This window comes from Oreochromis niloticus, linkage group LG5 (genome assembly GCF_001858045.2).
Source record: "Oreochromis niloticus isolate F11D_XX linkage group LG5, O_niloticus_UMD_NMBU, whole genome shotgun sequence".
Lineage (NCBI taxonomy): Eukaryota > Metazoa > Chordata > Actinopteri > Cichliformes > Cichlidae > Oreochromis > Oreochromis niloticus.
The window spans coordinates 37,476,466-37,499,587 of NC_031970.2; the positions used below are offsets into that span (position 1 = coordinate 37,476,466).

The window sequence follows — 23,122 nt, forward strand, 5'->3', positions numbered from 1 at the left end:
CACAGCGGCGTGTACTCTGTGTGTTAACAAGAAAAACGCATATAAGAAAGTGGTGCGCAAAAGCAGGGTAGTGACAGAATTGATGCGCATTATTGATATTTGAAGCATGTGTACCTGCACATGCATGGTTATTAACACACGGGTACTGTGGAATATATTTTTTACTCAGCTAAAGCGCTCGTGCTCTCGTCCACTCCCCGCAAAAAAAAATTAGCAGCTGTGCGGTGTCTGTGGCATCGGTGCTCTCATCGCATGCGATGGAGTAAAAATCAAAAGCACAGCTTTATCAGACAGTTGCAGTTTAATGTTGGCTGACAGTCTTCAGTGCGTGGCACAACTGGATTTCTGGACATGCTGACGTTGTTGAAGTCCTGCACTTTTTCCGGGCACATTATTTCGGTGACTTTAACGAGGCAGCGTTTTATGAGGTCTCATCTGAAAAAGGCTTGCCATGTCTTGCCATGAGTTGGGCGACCTCATAGCTGCTATTGGAGCCTTTTCCTGGACAATTTGAGCACGAAAAAAATACTGTTGCTGACCCCGCAGGATAGCTACCCTTTGCTTTAATTTCTGCTCTCGCTCAGCACCAGTGTAGGATGCATAGGCCTGATGTTTGGTTTCATAATGACGTCGTACATTATACTCTTTCATAACTGCCACAGTTTCAGTGCAGATCAAACAGACACACTTCCCCTTTAATTCTTTGAAGAAATATTCACTCTCCCACCGTGTCTGAAATTTTCTGCACTCACTTTCTACCTTTCGCTTCTTTGGTTCTGCCATGTTTGGTAACTTGGGGGTAAATTTCTTCTGTGATTGTCCTTTTTGGTGGAGCAACTGCCTTGATCAACAGCAGCTCCCCCTGGTGTTAAAACTAAGAAGTGCAATACACTCAAGCAAAAGTTGAAGTGCGGGCCATTTTCTATCCTATTTATAAAATTACTTGAGGGCAATTGGGCCGGACTTTGGACACCCCTGGCTTAATCCAATACAATATAGTGATTTCAGAAACACATTAAGCCCTGAATGTTTAGAGCAAAGCCTAGAATCTTCTTAATTGTTCATCATGTATGACATTTATGTTTTCCACTAAAAGTACCTTTAAAGCCAGAACATGCAAGAGGAAACTAGCCTCTGCCTGCAGACTTCTCTTAAGCCCTACCACAGACGATATTGGGAGCATCAGCAATGTTTTACTAGGAGTAGTTTGTCCAGTTTGGGCAACTTTTTTAATACTTTGTTTATGGGAAAAGTTGGGCTATATTCTACTAAAACCCCCCTCTCATCCTAGTATGCCTATGCCAGACAGACATTTAGTTCAGTAAGTCAGACTAGCATGCATTGATCCATCAATGCATGCTAGTCTGACCAACTCTGTGATAAAATACTTAAGTAAAACCCAAGAAAAAGGAAAAAGCTCCACGTGTTCAAAAAATGTCGGCATTTCATTCTCTACATTTTAATTTTCAGCTTCCTGTCGGAGGAAGATACCGCAGCCAAAGATCACACCTGTCAACCATTTCAAACCATTTTTTGGCAGACAAGCCACTTTTCAATTTCAACTCAAGAAACAGGTGTGGATTTACATGACAGATTGTGTTTGTGCGTCTTGTGGAAATTGCCAGTAAAGTTGGCGCATTATAGATGAATTGCTGCATCTCTTCAAGGTTATGCGATCAAAGTCCGTGACCAACAGTCTAAGACAACCTAAGACATTATTGTGGTCAATGTATGGATTGTTGAATTTCCCAACAAACATCATGTGAGATATTAACATGACCACAGTGATACCAATATCGTCCTCATTTCTTCTTGGCCTTTCTTCCCACTCAGCTTTACAGGGTCTCATCTGTAAAGCAGAAACTGCTGAGTTCAAAGGCCTGTCCTTACACTGAGTCAGAGCTGCGGTTTGACAAAAATTGAAAACAAAAGCCCCATACAGTACTGTGCTGCTCTGCCTTCCTCGGAGGCGAAGCTAGAAATTCTCCGGGTTTTTCTCCAGCTGTTTCATGAGAATTAACCTCTGCTGTTTTCCTCTGAGTATGAGACAGCCAGGCATTTTTAAATCCAAATTCAAGTCAATGTTCCAAATTTGACCTAAATGTTTAATTCATCTTTGTTGGTCTACATCAAACAGACACATGTAATAAACTGCTGCAATACAACACCAATGTGGTGCATAAGCTCTAAACCTATTCACAGCAAATGTCCGTAATGAGTAATTTCCTTTATATTCTGGTACATTCGCATTCTGTCAGTGTGCATTATGCTCAATGGTGTCTGCATCACGAAGGCTCATTTTGTTAGGAATCCCACAGCAGCAACAGTCTGGATGAGGCCTGAGCTATGGCCTTGAAAGCAAGAGTTTGAGAAAGCTGCACAGATTGGCCACAAAATGCATACTTCTCTTTCAGATTGCCTCTCACATCTGTCAGTCACAGCAATCCCAGAGTGGAGGGTTTTGGTAGTGGCTGAAAATGTAAATATTAACATGGTATGTTGAGTTTGTTGTGTGAGACCATTCTCACTATGTGCTGCTTACCGGGCATTAAACAGTACAACCAGGTGGAAAACACAATGAAACATTTAGCAGCTAAAATTCGATTCAGTTCAGTTCAGTTTTATTTATCACGTCAAGGTGCTTTACATTGTAATGTCACCATATCAATAACACTACTCCTATGAGCAAGCACTTGGCAAAAATGGGAAGGAAAAAGTCCCTTTTAACAGGAAGAAAACTCCCTAGCATAACTAAGGGAGGGTTCAGGGTCACCTGACCCAATCCCAATTATAAGCTTTGACAAAAGGGAATCTTAAAAGTAGAGATGTCTCTGACAGTGGACTCATCGCTGTGCTTGTCCTGCTAGATGTTAGTGTAGTGTTCAAAACTATCGACCACAATATTAAAGAGATTAGCGCACGCAAAGGTATTGTGCTGCAGTGGTTTGAATCATGTTTGTCTTATAGACTCCAATTTGTTCATGTAAACATGGAGTCCTCTGCACACATTAAGGTTAATTATGGCATTCCACAGGGTTCTGTGCTAGAACCAATTCTACTTACATTATACACATTTCCATTAGTCAGTATCATTTGAAGGCATGGTATACATTTTCATTGCTGTGCAGATGATATCCAGGTTTATTAAATGAAGCCAGATGAAACGCACCAATTTGTGTCATCTTGAAATCTTTAAAGTCCCCCAGGCTTGCTGCTCATTAAATATGAAGATTTAACACTCAGCCTTTTATATTTAAAATGATACAGAGTGCTTTAACAGAATTTATCCATATGTGCTTACAGTAAATCATTTTGATTCTTAATCAAAGAGATAAATCTAATTAATATGTTGAATAAGAAATGCAGTTTGAGTAATAAAAATTATTCTAATCTCTAGATTTTGTGTGCGTAGACGTGACCCAGCTTCGACCTTGGCAGACTGGTGTCTGTGTGTGGCTGCAGGAATCTGTCACCAACCCATAATTATGTATGATTCTGAACAAGAGAATCATGAGCGAGTCCCCTTACCCATCGGGTCCATCTAAGCTCTGCACTGCCTACTGGGTAAAACTCATAGGAGATGATTCGGACTTCCTGTATTAGGGTGCTGGTTTCACAGATCAATATTCTTAAAGACTTAAAGGCCTGAATGACCTCTAATTTCCTGCCTCTAAATTCAGATAAAACTGAAGTGATTGTATTCTGCCCTAATCTTAGAAACATGGGTTCCAATGAGGCGCTTACTCTGGATGGCATTACCTTGGCCTCCAGTTCTGTGGAACCACAACACCCTCTCTGCTTAAAACTCTCCTAAGAATCAGACTTAAAACTTTACATTTTGATAAAATTCATAATCAGGGATTTATCGCATGGCCCTGAACCCTCAGTTATGCTGGAATAGACCTAGGCTGCTGGGAACCTCTCATAATATTGTTCTTTCTTCATCCTCCATGTGTTTATAGCCCACTCTGTATTTAATCATTAGTTATTATTCATCTCTGGCTCTCTTCCACAGCGTATCTTTGTCCTGTCTCCTTTCCCTCAGCAGATGGACGCCCCTCCCTGAGCCTGGTTCTGCTTAAAATTTCTTCATGTTAAAAGGGAGTTTTTCCTTACCAAAGTTGCCAAGTGCTTGTTCAGAGGGGGTTGTCTGATTGCTGGGTTTTTAGTGTATTATTGAAGGGTCTACACCTTACAGTATAAAGCACCTTGAGGCGATTATTGTGGTGATTTGGTGCTTGATAAATAAAAATGAACTGAACTGAAATTACTTGCCACTTAAAAAATGCTTGTCCCCTTATGCTCGCTCCTCTTCTATAGCACTAGCTACAGTCCTGTAAAATTATCCAAGGTATTGCAGTAGTCACTGGCAAATGCTAGAGACCCAGCCAGGCGCACAGCCTCCGCATATAAGCAAAAGAATGACAATGAACAAAAGAACAACAAGCAACATACAAGAGAGTGCAATTTAATTAAAGTGCTCATAGTGTATTTACAACAACAGCGGTCAATTTCGCCCCATAGTCAAATGCTCAGTCTTTATATCAGGATGTTTACAACAGTTCTCAGAGTAGAAGAAAGAAAAGTTAAATCTGGCCCCTTTGTGGTCCTTGAATTTACTTGGGGGAGAACTCTCTTGCTAAGACAGGATATTGGATAACAAGTTTATGCCAGCACTCCAATGTCATACTCTTATTCCAAAACAGGCATAATGGATGCTCCGAAGACTGCTCAAGATTTCATCATGGTGAGGAAAAGTCTTCAGAATGTAAGATATGAGCAAGCAAAAGCCTAACAAATTGTGGACTTCATACAAGCTGTCGAGGGCTGACTTGTAGTGACAGGCACTAAACAGACTGGTCACTTCCTGATGTGAGGTGCCTTGGTAAGACTGTGCTTTTTTAAATAGTTTTTAATTGGTTAATTTGGAGGTGTGCACCTCGTGTGATGTGTGGTTTCCATTATGAAAAGGCAACCAGGACAGTATAATGTGCTACTTTTCATTCAGCTCGCTGTTTCATGTTTTCATTGTGAACCAATATTTGTGGCCTAGTTTGCTGCAAAAATAATCTGTTTCCCCAATTACCCCTCCTCCTCATCAAGAAGTAGCAAAGATTTGAATGCACTAAACAGTAGATCCAAGCATTTGTTGACTCTGTCTCATGACAAAGTCCTAAAGCACAAACAAATGCAGGCTTCTGGATGATTAGCTGCTTGATGCCCCACTTTAGTTCTGGCAGGTCGCAATGAAAGTGCACTGACTAGGGTGGTAACAAAAGCAAACTCAGCCATCTTCCTAAATTCATAGATAAGAAGAAGAGAGCCACTTCTATATCATCATCTACTTTTTACTTAAAGGATTTACTTCCTGCCAATGAGGCTTCACAAGCAAAATTGCCCCGATGTCCGCTGAGAACAAAGCGAGAGATAGCATGTTGAGAGACTGAAAGCTTTCACAGATCCACTCAAGATATGTAAAAGAAAGCCATCAAGCAGATATGCAAGAGTGTAACAAGAGATGTGAATCAATACCATCCATTATTTACAACATCTATGCCAGATGCTGAATGCAGACATCTTAAGAGGCATCTTCAGTTATTGGGAATAAGAACAGGTTAAAAAAAATCTGTCTCTGATATTTAGAGCTGAGTTTTGTTCCCCTCTGTGACGAAGAAACAACAGCAGAGCAAGAGGAAACAAATGAAGTATGCATCCTTTTGCGTGTCCTTACATTGTGCTCTGTCGCTATGCCATGATGTGGGCCACTATGTAAATATTGGAACAGCCATAACACCGGTATTCTACAAAGTAAAATATTTAGTGGACAGTATTTCCAGATAGTCATCTGTGCAGTCTGTGTTTAGCTGGAGCGAATGGAGTATTGTTTTGGTGACTGGGGTCATACAGTAGGTCGGGCAGCAGTGGTTAGGGAAACGGACCTTCATAACAGCGGTATTACCGCTCTTGCATGGACATGCAAGAGCTGTAGGGGTTTGTAGGGCTCTCTCATTAATGTCTTTGTCTGTCTTTCTCTCTCTCTCTTTTCCTCTCTCACACACACATATGCACACATGGAGATGGAGACAGGTTTCAAACAAAAAACAAAAACCTGGGGTACTTAAAGCTTTCATGTTATATCAGAGGCCTGGAGACAATGGGAAGATGCAGAGCACCCAAGGGTTGGAAAACACTTTGTAAATAACTGAGATTGTGTTCCTTTGTTTTGTTTGTCTTTAAATGACTGACTCTCTGTCTTGGTCAAGTCAATAATGCAGGCAGCACTATCAGAGAGCCAGATGATTTGTGGCTCCTGCAGAGCCTGGCATACATCATTTGAAGGGTTTCCTTTTGACTTTGTGACTGCTTGATCTGGAAAGGGTCAAATGTCGACCTTCACATGAGGTGACTCCAAGAAACTGCAGGTAATCCTGTGCTGTATTCATGCTGTTGTTATAGACTATTAAGGACATTTGCTCTGTCAACTTTCACCTTTCCCTGAATGGGCTAATATTAATTACTACTACTACTACTTACTGTAAGGTCGAAATCCTCACCAGTGATGTAAATACCCATAATATTTTTTGTATATTTTTTGAAGCAGTGGAACTATTAAAGTGGAAAGGACGTCATCAGACTTGTTGGCTTTCTGACATTTCCAAAACATCTTAAAATAGGCTCAGAATAAACATCTGTAACATTATATGTATGGTGACCAACAGGAAACAGATACACACATAATTCTACATCTGAACAATCAGTCATCTAAAGCTATGGAGATACGATGAAGCTAAAACCAGGAAAACTGTCCTGCCTGAGAGAGCAGAAAGTGTGGCTCAGATTGCAAAAAAAAATGCAAATGCTCTGTTGAAATTATTTCAGATAATGAGACGTGATTACACAAGCATCTAGAACAAACTGCTGTGTGTTTGCCACAGTTTGTTTTGACTGTTTCTTTTCCAAGCCATTGCAGTCAATAGTTTCTAGAACACACAATACTGGTCAAGCGTTTTGGCAGCGGCACCACTGCCAAAATGAAATTTTGATTTATTTGCCAATAAAAGTTTTTGAAAATAATAAAATGCTTATAATTGTTCTTTACTACAGAAATGTAAAAGCAATCTAAATAAAACCTAAAGTATAATTTAGAATTTATGCCACTGTCAAAAATTTTCCCCATGACTGTATGACTTTGCCATGCTTAAATTAATTAATCCTAGGGGTCTTAGCTATGTTTTCCAGTTTCTGGTAAGATTTAAAGGTAGAATTCGAAGTGTTTGCACTGTCATTAGATATCATGAATTTCTGATTCAAGATAAATGAGCAACAGTGCTCACCTACAAAAACCTGCATCCACTACTGAAATACCCTAACCTAGCATGACTATAACCCTTACATAATTCGTTATCATTAACAAATTTTCACCACATTACAACCATTAAAAAACTGATAAAGACAGAACCACCTTAAACCATATAACTGTGGTTTATGGTACAGCATTTAATCAGTGCTAGCATATACAAACTTTCTCATTAGCCCGTTTAGCTAACAAACACTAACACCCTGCAGCCAAATGATATGATGTTATGTCCAAGCAATATATGGAATATCTTGAATCCAGTAGCATTCCAACGTGGCAAGCAAGTCAAGCAGTGCTTGTATGGAAGTGAAATGTAAAAATATCATCAATAAACATATATTAAAGTAAAAAGATTTCTCTACTTTTATCTAAAAAAGCATTCTGTCATAAAGATTCTCTAATACCTGTTTTTGATTACTGCCATCTTGTGCTTGAAGTTGGCTATTGTCTCTGGAAGCAGAATTAATTGCACTTGATTGCGGAGAAGCTAAAGTCTGAATGGGGTGTTTTCAGAGGTGGTTCAGAGCAGCTTTTTCTGGTTTGTTTGTGCATGTGCTTTGTGAATAAACCTCTGGTGTCTGATGGGAGGTAATCTAGGTGAACTGCCATGGCTCTCTTCTTGCTGCTCTGAGATCATCATTAGGCTACCATCTGAAAAGTTAATAGCTGGCCAAGATAATGCCATACAGAGTTAGCATCTGGCTTGTTACCATATTTCTAAGATGTTTAGGGTAGAGTACAATGACCTCAGTTTTATCTGACTTTTCAAGCAGAAAACTAGAGGCTGTTCCAAGAGTACTTAAAAGTAGAATCAGAGGCAGACTTTCAGTTTTCAGGCCCCTCTTCTGTGGAACCAGCTTCCAGTTTGGATTCAGGAGACAGACACTATCTCTACTTTTAAGATTAGGCTTAAAACATTCCTTTTTGCTAAAGCATATAGTTAGGGCTGGACCAGGTGACCCTGAATCCTGTTGCTCACCCCAACCGGTGAAAGATTGCCGCCCCTCCCTGAGCCTGGGCCTGCTGGAGGTTTCTTCCTGTTAAAAGGGAGTTTTTCCTTCCCACTGTCGCCAAAGTGCTTGCTCATAGGGTCATATGATTGTTGGGTTTTTCTCTGTATGTATTATTGTAGGGTCTACCTTACAATATAAAGTGCCTGATAGGTAGCTGGTGATCTGGTGGATAGATAGAGGTAGATACTATAAGCTGCTGGATGCAAGCATTTTATTTTTGTATGAAGCCAAGTAATACACATACATATTGCCGAAAGGTCATGTCCAGATAATTGAATTCAGGTGTTTCCATCACTTTCTTGGCCACAGTTGTATAAAATCATAGACATGCAGACTACTTATACAAACATTTGTGAAAGAATGGGCTGCTATCAGGAGCTCACTGAATTCCAGTGTGGCACTGTGATAGAATGCCACCAGTCCAGTTGTGAATTTCCTCACTATTAAATATTCCACAGTCAACTGTTAGTGGTATTATAACAAAGTGGAAGCAGTTAGGAACAAAAGCAACTCAGCCATGAACTGGTAGACCATGTAAAATCAAAGAGAGACTGTGCTGCTCTCCTTGTGTTTGTGCATGTATGCACAGGTACACAATTCAGCAGCAAGCCAAACTTCATGCATAAGACTACGTTCAAGCTCCAGGTGCTTTATTTTAAGCTATGCCGCCATATACCATTGAATCGGAGTGAAACTAAAACATATCAACAAAAGAATTAAATAGCAATGTGATTAATACAGTTATATAGGCATGAAAAAGAATGAGAATTGCAGCAGTTAATTGACTGAACCCTTCAACAAATGTGCACTTGCTTACCCCAACTAACATGGCTGACTTCCTGTTCTGGCTCAAGTTGCAGGGCCCAATAACAACAATTTACAAGGCACAGTAGGAGGCACCTAACTTAAGGCAGAATCGAGACAATGATGAGCTAGTTTGTTGTGGAAGAACTTGACTGGCCTGTGCAGAGTCCTGACAGAATACCATTGGCACAAATTGGAGCAACATCAGTGTCTGGATGTCACTCAAGTTTATTTGCATGTACAGACAAACGAGGGAATGCTTTCAGCAATATAGTGTATGATACCTTTCTGTAGTGGGAACCTATTACAACAAAACCAAGAAACTGGTGCTTTGTTGTTTAGAAAAATAAAAGTCTTCAGTTCACTGAAGATACTTGAATAAACAAATTATTTATTTTATCAAACTCTGTCACCCAATTTTCCAAAGAAGATTGTCTACAAAATCTTATCACCATCCGTGTACAAGAGGCTGATTTCATAAAGGCCTAAATCACAGTGCTTGTTTGGAACTAACAAGCTGCATTTGTTGAATCACAACTGTTTTATATGAACTAATGATGAGTAAATAAGTAAAATAGAGTGTCAGTTGTAGAAAAATGTTGCTGCTTTAATTGTATGTAAATGGAAGCCATTTAAAATCCTCTGCCTCTCCTCCAAAACGATGGAAAAAAAGAATGTCTCCCTCTCGGCCTCCAACACTAATTATTTTGCTGTTCCGTAGTAGTCATCATAAATAACCATAATTCAAATGGCCCCAATCAATAGTGCTTGAGGAGGCATTTGGACAATATAAACAGTGTTGGTTTAAACCGCAAGCAGCAGGGCGAAGGACAAACCGCAAATGGCATTAGCGTCTCTAACTTCTGTATATTTTTATTTCTGCAAGGAAAAGGAATAATTTGAGAGTATTTTTAAAAAATATATCTCTATATATAGATATATATTACTCCCATAGAGCCTTCATTTCTAAATCTTCAGCCTTCAAGCCCCTCCGCTGTGGAACTGGAACACCCTCTACTTTTACGATAAGGGTTAAAACCTAACTTTTTGATAAAAGCTTACAGTTAGGGCTGGATCAGGTGACCCTGAATCCTTAACATGATGCACTTTTTTTTATTCACTCACCTCTCTTCATTCTCTGTGTGTTTATACACTAATTTGCATTTAATCATTAGTTATTATTAATCTCTGGCTCTCTTCCACATCATGTCTTTTTTCCTGTTTTCCTCCCCTCAACCATAACCTGGTTGCGGCAAATAGCCGCCCCTCCCTGAGACCGGTTCTGCCGGAGGGTTCTTCCTATTAAAAGGGAGTTTTTCCTTCCCACCATCACCAAGTGCTTGCTTGTAGGTGCTTGTCTGATTGTTGGGGTTTTCTCTCTATTATTGCGGGTCTTTACAATAAAAAGGGATTTGGGGCAACTGTTGTTGTGATTTGGTGCTATATAAATAAATAAAATTGAACTGAATTGAAAGTGTATGTGATGCGATGTAATTTAATTGTTCACTCATTCAGTCTCAGTCATTTCAGCCAAACTCACATGTGGTAAATCAAATCACCAAATCAGTCATCAAGTGCTGTGCATAACTCATTTGGAACAGTTTTCATGGTAATTCCTTAAAGAGGTACATCACTTCTAGGAGCCACAAAGACATACAAACCTGTATCTTCAAAGCTTTCTGTAAATACTTCACTGTTTGAATGCAGTCCAAAATTACGATCAAAGTCACTCTTTTTCCAAAAGAACTCAGGCTCAGTGTTTGCTATTGTGTATGGAAGACAAAGCCGGGTGATTAGCTGTGAACAGATGGAAGTTTTGGTCTCGGATATTCTTAACATGTGCAGACTACCTCAATGCAGGACTGGCACAGTGTGCTAGATGAGCTCAGCACACAGAAGTGAAAGAAATTCTGTTAAACTGATGATACAAGTAAACGTGCTTTGGCTGGACAGCCATGAGCAGTCCAGATTGTGAGAAGCATATTCCATGACCATCCTATCTGTCAGTGCCTGGGAGTGTGACTGGCATTTTGATTGCAGTTTTTCTCTGGGGACTGTCTGAGACCTTGAATCTGGATCTCAAAACTGTCCAGTGAGGACTCATGTTGGGCATCTTATTTTTAAAGGTGTAATAAAAAAATTATTGTACTAAATAATGTCTATAACATAATAACCCGATATATCTGGTTGATGATGAATAATAGCGACTCAACAATTACTTCACTCGGAGCAGAGATTTCAGGCTTTCCGATGTGTGTTCCAGGCTGCACTGTGTATTGGAGCAAACACTCCCCAGCTATTACAGTGTCAAGATGTTCTCAGCTACCAGTGTTTCTGAAAGCAAGGCTGAGATGCCCTTTCTTAAGCCAAACAAGCAACGGACAAGCCAGCGTTGTTTTTCCACTCTTCCACTAATATACTTAACTGCACGTTTCTGTGATTCTTTAGCCTAGTCACCGACTGGCTGCAAAGTCTTTCGTAACTGTCAGCTAACAACTAAAACTTGGACTGACAATGTTTGGAAGGCGGTGTCTTTTTTTTCTTTCCAAATCTTTAAAACAATTTTAATACACAAAGGTAACGTGTTATGTGTGTATGCTTTCTGCTTTCTGCTTTTTTCACCTTCAGTCTTTCCTCCTAGATATAGTTACCTGATTCTCTTAAAATGAAAGTGAAGAAAACATTCAGGTTAAGCAGATCTGACTGACTAGACACTGACTATGTCAAACTGTTTATCCATAACTCTAAATGTGCAATTTTGCACACTTATACACAACATAATACAACTGTAATTAATATTGCATACACCTTACCTTGCATATATATACATATATACATATATATATATATATATATTATCACTGTGACGGTGTTGCAAATACTTGCACTTTGAATTCTGTTTACCCACATTTAAGCTACAAGATCTACAAAGCACTGTTTTACTGTTTTACTAACTATTACTTTCTTTTAGTCGTGTGAAGGGAACCTGCAAAGTAAGAATTTCATTGCTCTGCGTAACCATTTGTGTTTTGCGGTGTACATGACAATAAACTTCTTGAATCTTGAATCTAGCTTTTTGTTCAAGCTAATGCCAACTTATGCCTTTAAGTTTAAACCTGTCAGTCAATGCAAAAGTTTACAACTATATAAAAACCAAAAACTATGTGAATATGAAGATGATTTGGCTTTTCTGTCGAGTCCTCATTCTGCTCATCTGGATATTGCTCTTGTCCATTATTATTATGTGTACAAATCTATAGCTAATGGGAGGCTATCTGTATAAAGTTGTTTCTTGCTCACTCTTACACTGGCACTTTATACTGTGCAACTCTCTTCAAAAAATATAAGATAAAAAAATGAAGCAAAATGTCAAATGTGAGTATTTGGTGGCAAAAAAGTTTAAAAGTTAAACGGTTTTGAAAGTTACCAAATCCAGAAAAAGCATCACTAAGTTGGCAAAAATGTATACCCCTGGGAGCCTTTAAGAGCAAAACAGTCTCTAAGTCCTGCTGCTACTTTTGATATTGCAACAGCTTACTCCCAAGAGCAACTCTCCATAACTAAGAGAAGTCTGCAGAACACTAAAAGTATCACGACTACCACTGCTAACACAATGACATACGTGGTAGAAACTAGATTAACATACCAGGTTAGTGAATAGTTGGCATCTACATATTTATTTATATGTATTTTTTATTCATTAAAATGAATAAAATAAATTTTTCCAACTTTTTCTGTGTTTCTAATTTAAAAGACTTCATCCAAAAACAATATTTTTGTCCAGATCTTTCTTTTGATCCTTTCTTATTATTGTAAGTCTCATTTTCAGCGTGTCCTGTGCCTGTGTGGATTGCCATCCTTTCCTGTTTTCTGTGGTTTTCTGTGTTTTTACTTCCCTCCTTTGTTCTCTGTAATGCGTTCCCCTGCACTTTATTACCCGTCTGTCTGTGGTGAGTGTATTTAGTCTGTGTCCATTCTCCCAGTTTTTGTCAGGTTGTTGTCTGTGCTTTTCCTCGTTCCTTGCAAAAAAATGACTTTTACAGCAGTGAGGAGAAACCTCACTTGAGTTTTCACTGGTAAAACAGCACTTCAGTACTTCCCTGTGCTAGATTAGCAAGTGTTCTTTCATTATGCCAGCTATAAAAGTTTAGTGTTTCTTGTCAAATTTGCATTACACAATGTGTCTTGGATTTCTAAAATGAACTCAAATCAGAATCTTTTACCTCGGGGAAATCCCAAATCCCATCTGGAAGTGGGGATGTAACAGATGGCGACTTGAGCCACATTACTGTAGACAAAGACAGCTGTTGTCGTCGTGCCTGATTTATCTTGACAGTAACCTTTAAAAAGCGACTGACTCACCTGAGTCCGGGGACTGGGCGTGTGAAGCAGCTTGCTGACAGAATAAATCATCCTTTTTTGACTGATCAGCCACTCTGTCTCCCTGACAGACTGTTTAGGATATCTGAATAGCTGAGTGAAACTTTTACCACTCACTGCTTGCAGAGGACGCTTGTTTCTGTAAAAAAATTGAAACTTTTGCATATTTTAGAGAAAACTGATGGTGGAGCTGCATAATGCAAAAGTGCTTCTTTACCGTAATACTTAGTCTCATGGACTGTTGCCACACTTAAATCCTGCAGATGCTACATTTTTCTATGAAGTTTTAGTTAACAGAAATCGCTGCACCTAAGTACCTGGTGCTTAACCAACTAAAGATATTTGTAACGTATTTTTATAATATGATTTTATGTCCATAATAACTGTGTTGAATATAAACATCAAGTATGGTTAAACTAGCTAACCTTTATTTAAGTAGGCAAATATAGAACATATTCTTATTTACAAATGAATCCTGGGAAAAGGTAAAGCTTCTTAAGGATGTAGAGGTAGGTATAAAAAGAAATATCAAACTAGAGTTCCACTCATGTCTGCATACTGAGATTTTTTTCACTGACTTTCAGTTTCACTAGATGTTTATCTTTCTTTTCACTTCCTGTTTGATTAAGGTTTCCTAGGAAACTATGATCTTTTTTGGGCAGCAAGGTCGAGGGGTCCTGACTTATCTGTTATATGATCAGTTTTCTGAAAAGAGCAAAAATAAAAATACAAGAACAACTAGTGTTACCATCTGTTTATCTCAGAAAACAAACATTTATATATTAGTTTATGAAAAAGTATTACTTTTTGGCCATATGACACAATGTGTCCCCCCCTAACCCTAATCACAACAAAAGCGCCTTGAGGCGACTTTTGTTGTGATTTGGCGCTATATAAATAAAATTGAATTGAATTGAATTGAATGTGAGTAGCACTCAACGCTCCAAAATAAAACACATTGTTTCTGCATGCTCTGAAATTTAACATTGATTCTATGCTGGTTGTTTGAATGCGTTTCAAAGTTAATGAAAGTGAGAAAAAAAGGCACCAGGACACATAGCTGAGGGTAAGTTCAGTCTCAAAATTTGATGGAAATATGTTGCGAAATTTTAAAGTGCTTCAAGACGGAGCCTCAATCTATGCTATTCCATTTTAAAACAGGACACCACTTGTGTGACTGTGGCATGGTAGATTGATATAATCATATGTAATATGTGACACCATCCAGAGTCTGTAAAAGCTTCTATTTAGCATGTCACTAAAGCATAACCCTAACCCTTAAGTGAGTTGCTGGTGACCTGGTGGACAGTAAGGGACTAACAATTGCCTAATCACATATTAATTCAACTCAGTTCAATTGAATTCAGTTTTGTTTATATAGTGCCAAATCACAATAACAGTTGCCTCAAGGCGTTTTACATTATAAGGTAAAGACCCTGCAATAATACAAAGATAACATAGAAAATCTCATCACTGAGATGATCCCCCCGTGAGCATACGCTTTGGCAACAGTGTGAAGGAAAAACTCTATTTTAACAGGAAGAAACCTCCATCAGAACCAGGCTCAGGGAGGGGCGGCCAGTTGGGGGTGAAGGGAGGAAGACAGGACAAAGACACACTGGTCAAAGCATAGGTGTAACCTACTTAAGAAGATGTAAAAGTTAGCAAGAAAAGATGGGATTCAGGTCTGTTATGACAAACTAATGATTTTCCTTCACTTCAAAATAATTACTTTATTGTGATTAATATATGCACATAGTAGCAAGCTCTAAGGGTCAGCGAAATCCATTTAATTCAGGGTGACTTTGAGAAAAAGTCACAAAACACAACAAATGCTAAAACTAATAAATAAAGCACATAATTTTGTAACACATAATGTGCAAGAAAAAACTTGGACTTTCCTTTGAAAAGCATTACCACAGTGCCAGTTTTTGAAAAAAGAAAAGAGAAAAAAAATCACTCCACTTGTGCCAGATGTTAAATAGTTGCAAAATCTTTCATGCCTTTCTTGTGCTATCCTGATATGATATGCCAGGCTGCTGATAAACTTCATTATCAGCAGCCTGTCGAGAAGCCCTGCGAGAATCTCCTTCTATCTTTGCTTTATGGTTTTCAGAAGCTACCTGTCTGTAGTCTGCAGTGTTTCTATCTGAAGAAAGCACGTTATCTGGAATAAGCGCACTTTCCCACCCCAACAGATAACCTCTCCTCAGTTTATCCTCCTACAGTACATATGCTACAGAGGACATGGCAATGTGTCATTTTGGGGAGGAAGCGTTGCGATCAGGTTGTGATCCAGCACCCAGTCCACTGCAGAAAAATCCTTCCCTATTATAATGAATTACTTTGCAAATGGCCTGAAAATAAATCACATGTGGTGCACAGAAATTACCTAGTCACATTCTTTCATCAGAATACTTATTAAAACCAGCCTCCTAACAAATGAACAACTTGATCATTTTATCATCCACATGCTCAATTAAAATTACTTCAATGAAATGTGCTGAATGCACACACACACTAACAGAGTAACCCTCTACAGTCCTGCATGCTAACATTCTTCATTCATAAAAGGCCAAAAGTATTTAACACAGGGAGGAGTAACAGGAAATGAATGAAAAAAAATAATGTTGTCCTGTATGGATAGCTTCCAATCTCAATAAGGAGTATGGCCACGTTGACTGTCAGGTATCCTGACACAGCCAGTGTTTGGTAGGCCTCATCCACTACTCTGAATAATTAAAACTGGTCCTCTTTCCCGAGTGTGTGCATGCTGTTGGTGCCTTTTGGAGCATTTTTAATGAATAACCCTGGCTATTATAATATAATATTATATTTTTTTTTTTTTTTTTTTTTTTTTTTTTTTTTTTTTTTTTTTTTTTTTAAACCTGTCCCGTTTGGTTCTTTTGCCATCAGAATTATTGTCTAAAGGCGAAGAAAGATGCCCAACGGATTTACTTTACCAAATGGACCATCCCAGCCTTGCCGTAATGGTCCATTTGATTCACCTTTTATTGTTTATTTTATTTTGACTTGCTGAATACGGGACAGACTTGACTGGTGGAAAGAAAGGGGAGAAAGAAAGAGGGAAAGAAAAACAGCTGAGAAGAGGGACGGGGGAGAAGGGCAAAAACCAAAAACCAACAGAATAAGCAGACAAAAAATACATATATCGATCACCTGGATCACCTGTTGAGAAAAAAAGAAAGCAAGCAGAAGAAAACGAGAGTAATAAACAACATCACAATGATATATGGGAATATGACAGTAAATACTAAATATTAAACATTATTGTGCAGCACGTAGGATCGACAGCGCACAGTGTGCTTTGAGGTAGGAGCCAAAAAGGGTGTAGTTTGTGTGTGTGATCACCCGTGTGTGCACCTGTGAGCATGAACGCGCTTGTTTTTAAAAGGTTCCTTCATGTAATGATCTGCTAGAGGGTGTGGGGGGCCACTGCCCCGTCCTCCAGGGCATGAAGCAGGTATGGAGGAGATCAAAACTCCAGACATCCAGAGGCCCCCAGAACACAAGAGACCAAGGAAGACCAACAGAGGGGCAGCCGCGCCACTATCCAGAAAGAGCTGAGGAGAGTCCCAGATGAGGGGTCACTCAGCAGCCGCGGAGCAGAAGCCGGGGGGGTTGCAGTGACGTGCCCGTGAGCTCCGCCGGCAGCCAGCTGTGCCTGAGTGACCGAGCCCCGGGCTGAGAGGCCGAGGGCACCCCATCCCCGAAGTGGCCCGAGCGAGCCCCAGGCTCCAGGCCCCGATAAGCAGCCGCCAAGGAGTGAGCCGGTGGGTACCTGGGCGCCCACCCCCGGACACAAAGAACCACCAACGCACCGATGTCTGAGGGCGTCTGCCACCGGCAGGGGAAGTGGTGGGGGGAGATGGGCCTCCAAACCTTGGAGGGCCTGAGATGTCCCCAGAGAGGTGGCGTCTGATACCCAACCTGACATAAAGACACAGTCAAACAGGCACACACAGATACAAACATCTATTCCCACCCTCATGCTCTCATATACAATTACTCAACACTCACCCAACGTGGAGACGGACATAAAGAGACGCTGTACACACAATCACACTCCCCAAGCGTACTCTAAGCCCCGGGTCTAGGTACCCTTGCCCCTGGAGGGGGAAACTGCGCCCAGACCCAGGTGATGTTACCCTTTTCCCTGCGGTGGGGAGAAGCAGACTGCCCCGACTCCGCAGCAGCAGGGAGGCCCCACATTCCAGACCCCAGTCGGACGGCCAACTCCTCCTCCTAGCCCCCCCGCTCCAGCAGGCCGCAGAGAACGGGGGTGTAGGAAGACTCCAAACCTCCCTCCACCCGCTCTTATGTAGTGTTGATGTATGTGTGTTCTAAGGTGCATTTAAAACCCAGGAGGGCATGGAGCTACCTGCCAGAGCAGCAGGTAAGCGTATAGCCCCTCCTGCTAGCCCTCAATGTCTACGTGTATTTAAAATTGAGAGGTGGGCAACGACGCCAGGGGTGAGGTGTACACCCTGATGGTAATTTGGAATCCGTGTAGCGTGCCCACCCCCAAGATCCTATATGTATGTGTAATGAGAGTGTGAGTAATGTGAATGTCTAAGTTGTGGGATAAAATTGAGGCAGAGGCAGCCAGAAGGGGACAGAGGGGGGGGATGTCTCCTCTGCACCCTGGTGACACACCCCTACCCCAAGGCCCTGCATGTGTGGGTGATTGTGGTGGAGCGGGAAGAGGGAGGCAGCTGGAGATGGGGAGGGAAGGAAGGGAGGGGCAAGTGACCCCTCCCTGGGGCCAGCTCCCCCGCTGACCCCAGTAGGCACCCCCATACTCTGCAACCCGCCAGGGAAAGGGGGGCCCAGGCCCATCCGGACCGGGGCCCAGTGCAGCAACGCCGCCCAGCCCCACAGAGCCCGGGACAGTCCACCTGACCCCACCACAGAGAAAACTGCACCCACCCCATCATCCACTCATCTTCCAGACTACACAAGACAATAGACGCCCAGGCTGAGATCTTCCTCCACCTCTCCTGTATCTCCCCCTCCTGCAGAGAGAGTTCCTGAAGAGAGGAAATCTCCTGCAGGATTTGACAACCTCCCCCACCAGTTGAAGAGCCCCCCAGGTGGTTCGATGCACAGGCGGCACCCTGCGCCAGGACTGGGCCCCCATACACCCACCCGCCCACAACCCCGGCAACACACCAACCAGGACCCAAGCCCCTGAGGCTTGGCCAGGGCCCCAGCCCAGAGACGGAGTGCCCCCAGAACCTCACGCCCATCCCGGACCCACCCAGGGGCAGCCAGGCTACCAGGTCAGTAACCCACGTCCGTCAGCACAGACCCTCCCCTAGCCCCGCTGCACGCAGCCACGAGGAAACCGTCACCTAAGAGCCAACAGAGCCCCTAATTGGCCATGACCGTTATCCCGGGTTGAGCCCCCCAAGGAAGATGCTCCCGGGGAACCCCCTGATGCCCTAAGCCCGTCCCTACCCCCACACCAATCACAACAGTGAAGGTGGGACCAAACTAAGACCCCCCACCCCCACTAGGTGATGGAGCTGATCAAAGGAGCCCAGAGCAATTGATCTGATGTGGTGGCAGAGGCTGTATCAAGACTAATGTAATCTAATAGATAATTTCTATATTGGTTAGAATTAAGATTATTTTTATTTTTCCAGTTCATGAGGACTGTTTTCTTGGCTATGCATAGGGCAGTGAAAACCATATGGGCTATATTCTTTTCCGTAGTGACATTATCTAAGCTGCCCAACAAACATACTAAAGGAGAAGTTGGAATGTTACATTTCAGACACTTTGATAAGTCTTCACATATCTCACGCCAAAACTTCTGAACTGGTGGACAGAACCAAAGAGCGTGGATATAATTGTCCGGTGAATTGGTTTGGCAGTGTGAGCAGTTGTTGGTAGACGTAAAGCCCATCTTGAACATCCGATGACCTGTATAGTGCACTCTATGTAGTATTTTGTATTGAATTAATTGAAGACTGGGATTTCTAATTAAATGAAAGGTTTTTAAGCAAATCTGAGACCAGAAGTTTTGGTCTAAGTTAACTGATAAATCCGCTTCCCATTTTGCAATAGGAAGTGATATTGATTCATCTGTTTTAGAAAGCATTCTGTATATTTTGGATAGTAATTTGGGGGTTTTAAGAGTAAGAAATTGAACCACACTTGGTGGTGTTTGTAGTTCAACTTGACCCGGTTTAAATCTCTTTTTTAGTATGGATTTAATTTGTTGATATTCTAAAAATCTTTTCTTGTTGATCCCATATTGTGTAACTAGTCTGTCAAATGAAATAAATTCTGTTCCTTCTAGTATATGTTCTAAATATTTGATTCCTTTACTACTCCAATCTGAAAAGTTTATCATATTATTGTTTTGTAATATGTCAGGGTTGTTCCAGATAGGTGTACGTTTGCATGGGATTAATGGAGACTCTGTCAACTTCAGAAACTCCCACCACGCTGTCAGAGAGGAGCTGATGTTGATGCTTTTGAAGCATTCATGTCGTTGGATGTTTGAGCTGATAAATGGTAGATCTGAAATATCTATTAATATTATAATATTATTCTTCCTGAGGGTGGCTGTAGCTCAGGGGGTAGAGCTGGTCACCTGCTAACCAGAAGGTTGGTGGTTCGATGCTAGTCTGTTCCAGTCTGCAAGATACTAACCCAAGTTTCTCTCCGATGCATCCATCAGAACATTAATGTGTGTGGATGTTAGTTAGGAAGCAGTAGAAAAAAGTGCTCGTGTGAATGGGTCAAAGCACAAGTTGTGTAAAGAGCTTTGAGCGTTCAAGATAGAGTAGAAAAGCACTCTATAAGAACCAGTCCATTTACCATATGGTTGTTATTCCTATTTACTTAACAATGACTAGTCCAAAAACACAATGGTGGCGGACATTGCACTCAGACATTATGTAGACAACAGTCTGCAAAGTTCTGCATAGATCCAGTACAAAACAATGCCAGGAGATTTACTCTCTCCCAGTGGATTCAAATGCATTGCAATGGGTTCACACTGGGGTCTTTAAACCGTTCAAACAATAAAACTCCATTTCCTATGATTCAGCTAAATTTAGCACATCCCGAAAGGTTGATTCTGTTCATCTGGACGTAGCGTTTTCAGTGGGAGAAACGTTTCATCACTCATCCAAGTGACTTCTTCAGTCTCAGCTGAGCACAAAAAGTAATGACTTTTGTGTTTAGTCGATTACTTGTCATTATTTTTGAGGGTAAAACCCACGTACTCAACTCTGCTGCTTAACCCACAAATGCATTTTCCTTACAAATGTGGCACCATTTAAGGGGACATAAGCAGACTTTCTATATGTATAAGATTTAGATAAAGTAATAACCAACCCCAACTCCACAACATGGGTTGGTTGCTAACATATTTTCAGAATAATTGACCAAAAGTTCCTATTATAAAACTACTAATTTATGAAAAAATGAAATAAAAGAATTTGGTCATTATGGTTAAACTGGTTGTGTGCACCCCCACCCCCCTTACTTTAATGTTCCTGGTCACAATGTACCGGTCAGTACAGCTCTTATATTAACATAACAAACATTTTTCACCACCAAATTCTGTTCAGTGGGTAGTTCAATGAGTCGTTCACTGAGTCGTTCAGTGGTCATTCACTGGGCCATTCAGGGGTCAGAGGCCAAAGGGGGTGGGTGGATTCCCATTCATTTCCCATGGCGGTCACTTTTGACCGGGAACACCACAGGCCCCATCTTATCTTAATGACCTTGTAGTACCATATCACCCTATTAGAGCACTTCGCTCTCACACTGCAGACTTACTTGTTGTTCCTAGAGTATTTAAAAGTAGAATGGGAGGCAGAGGCTTCAGTTTTCAGGCCCCTCTTCTGTGGAACCAGCTTCCAGTTTGGATTCGGGAGACAGACACTATCTCTACTTTCAAGATTAGGTTTAAAACTTTCCTTTTTGCTAAAGCATATAGTTAGGGCTGGACCAGGTGACCCTGAATCCTCCCTTAGTTATGCTGCAATAGACGTAGGCTGCCGGGGATTCCCATGATGCATTGAGTTTTTCCTTTCCAGTCACTTTTCTCACTCAGTATGTGTTAATAGACCTCTCTGCATCGAATCGTATCTGTTATTAATCTCTGTCTCTCTTCCACAGCATGTCTTTATCCTGTCTTCCTTCTCTCACCCCAACCGGTCGCAGCAGATGGCCCCGCCCCTCCCTGAGCCTGGTTCTGCCGGAGGTTACTTCCTGTTAAAAGGGAGTTTTTCCTTCCCACTGTCGCCAAAGTGCTTGCTCATAGGGGGTCATATGATTGTTGGGTTTTTCTCTGTATGTATTATTGTGCGATCTCCTGTACAATATAAAGCGCCTTGAGGCGACTTCTGTTGTGATTTGGCGCTATATAAATAAAATTGAATTGAATTGAATTGAATAGATGTAACAAATTTGATTAAATAGTCGATTTTAAATCAAACCCTTAGTCAGACCATACAATACATTATAAGCACAGAGGAAATGTCTTATACAGGATTATTTTATCGATTTACAGTGTTCAGGTCTTGCTATTAATTGTCACAATGCTTGTATTTTTCAATAGTGTAGCCACTGCACATGTAACTCTGCATCTCTAAGCCCTTCAGGCCACCAGTGTCTGGTTCTGTTGCTGCCTCATGTTGCACACATCCTTAAAAAAACACAGCTCACGTGCAACAGCAATAGATTATTTATCTCTCAGTCCCATATGAAAGGCTTTGACCAGCTAAATATAACTGAGTCAGCAATGTTGCGGTCTACCATCTGTGTAACTACCACGTACTGTCATTCAAACTACAGCCACATTTTTGTGTCTTTCTTTTTGAATGCTTTAACTTTTTTGAAAGTAAATAAATACCATAGAAATGTTATTTCTAAATCTTTGAAACAAAAACATTACCAACAAAGAAACACATCTCAAATCAAAGCAGCTGAGGCAGGTGGCCAGAAAGAATTTATAAGGTTCTGCGAGGGAGCTGAGCCCTTGTGATCTGGGAGCTCACGGTGAAGGATGGTGGTGATGGGTGGGAGAGTGCTGTGAGCGGATGTTTGCCATGGGAGGAGTGTTTGACTCCCATTCCAGAAACATCCTGGACTCACTAGTTTTGTGCCTGCTCTGACACCAAGGGACATGTGGCTGTTTTTTCCATACACATGTGACATGACTGGTATTTAGAATGGGACAGAGAAAGTGCAGGCAACTTTGTACAGCTATACATCAGGAAGACAGTCTTAAATGACTGTAGTAAATGAATGAATGAATGTGGTATTTAAAATGATTTATGAGCTACTACGAATGTAAGCTCAAGCATGTGCAACTTACATCAAAAACATCGTCAACATAAGGTTTCTAGACACTCAGGAATAAACGTCCAATACGTCCAATACAAGAAGATGCCAATGTCACATCAATACAACTGGCAGAAACCTCAAACAAATATGCACATGTTGTCAAAGAAACCAGAACATGCTATAGCACCAGTTATATTAGAAATAAAGCGCATATTTCAATAAAGTAAAGCAAAGA

At 41.0% G+C, this 23,122-nt stretch overlaps 1 protein-coding gene across 4 annotated transcripts in view; it reads right to left on the reverse strand.

Annotated features, from left to right (window-relative positions):
- The window catches only part of fbln2 (fibulin 2), a 73,571-nt gene that overhangs the window by 45,384 nt on the left and 5,065 nt on the right, over positions 1-23,122 (reverse strand). The window lies entirely within an intron of this gene.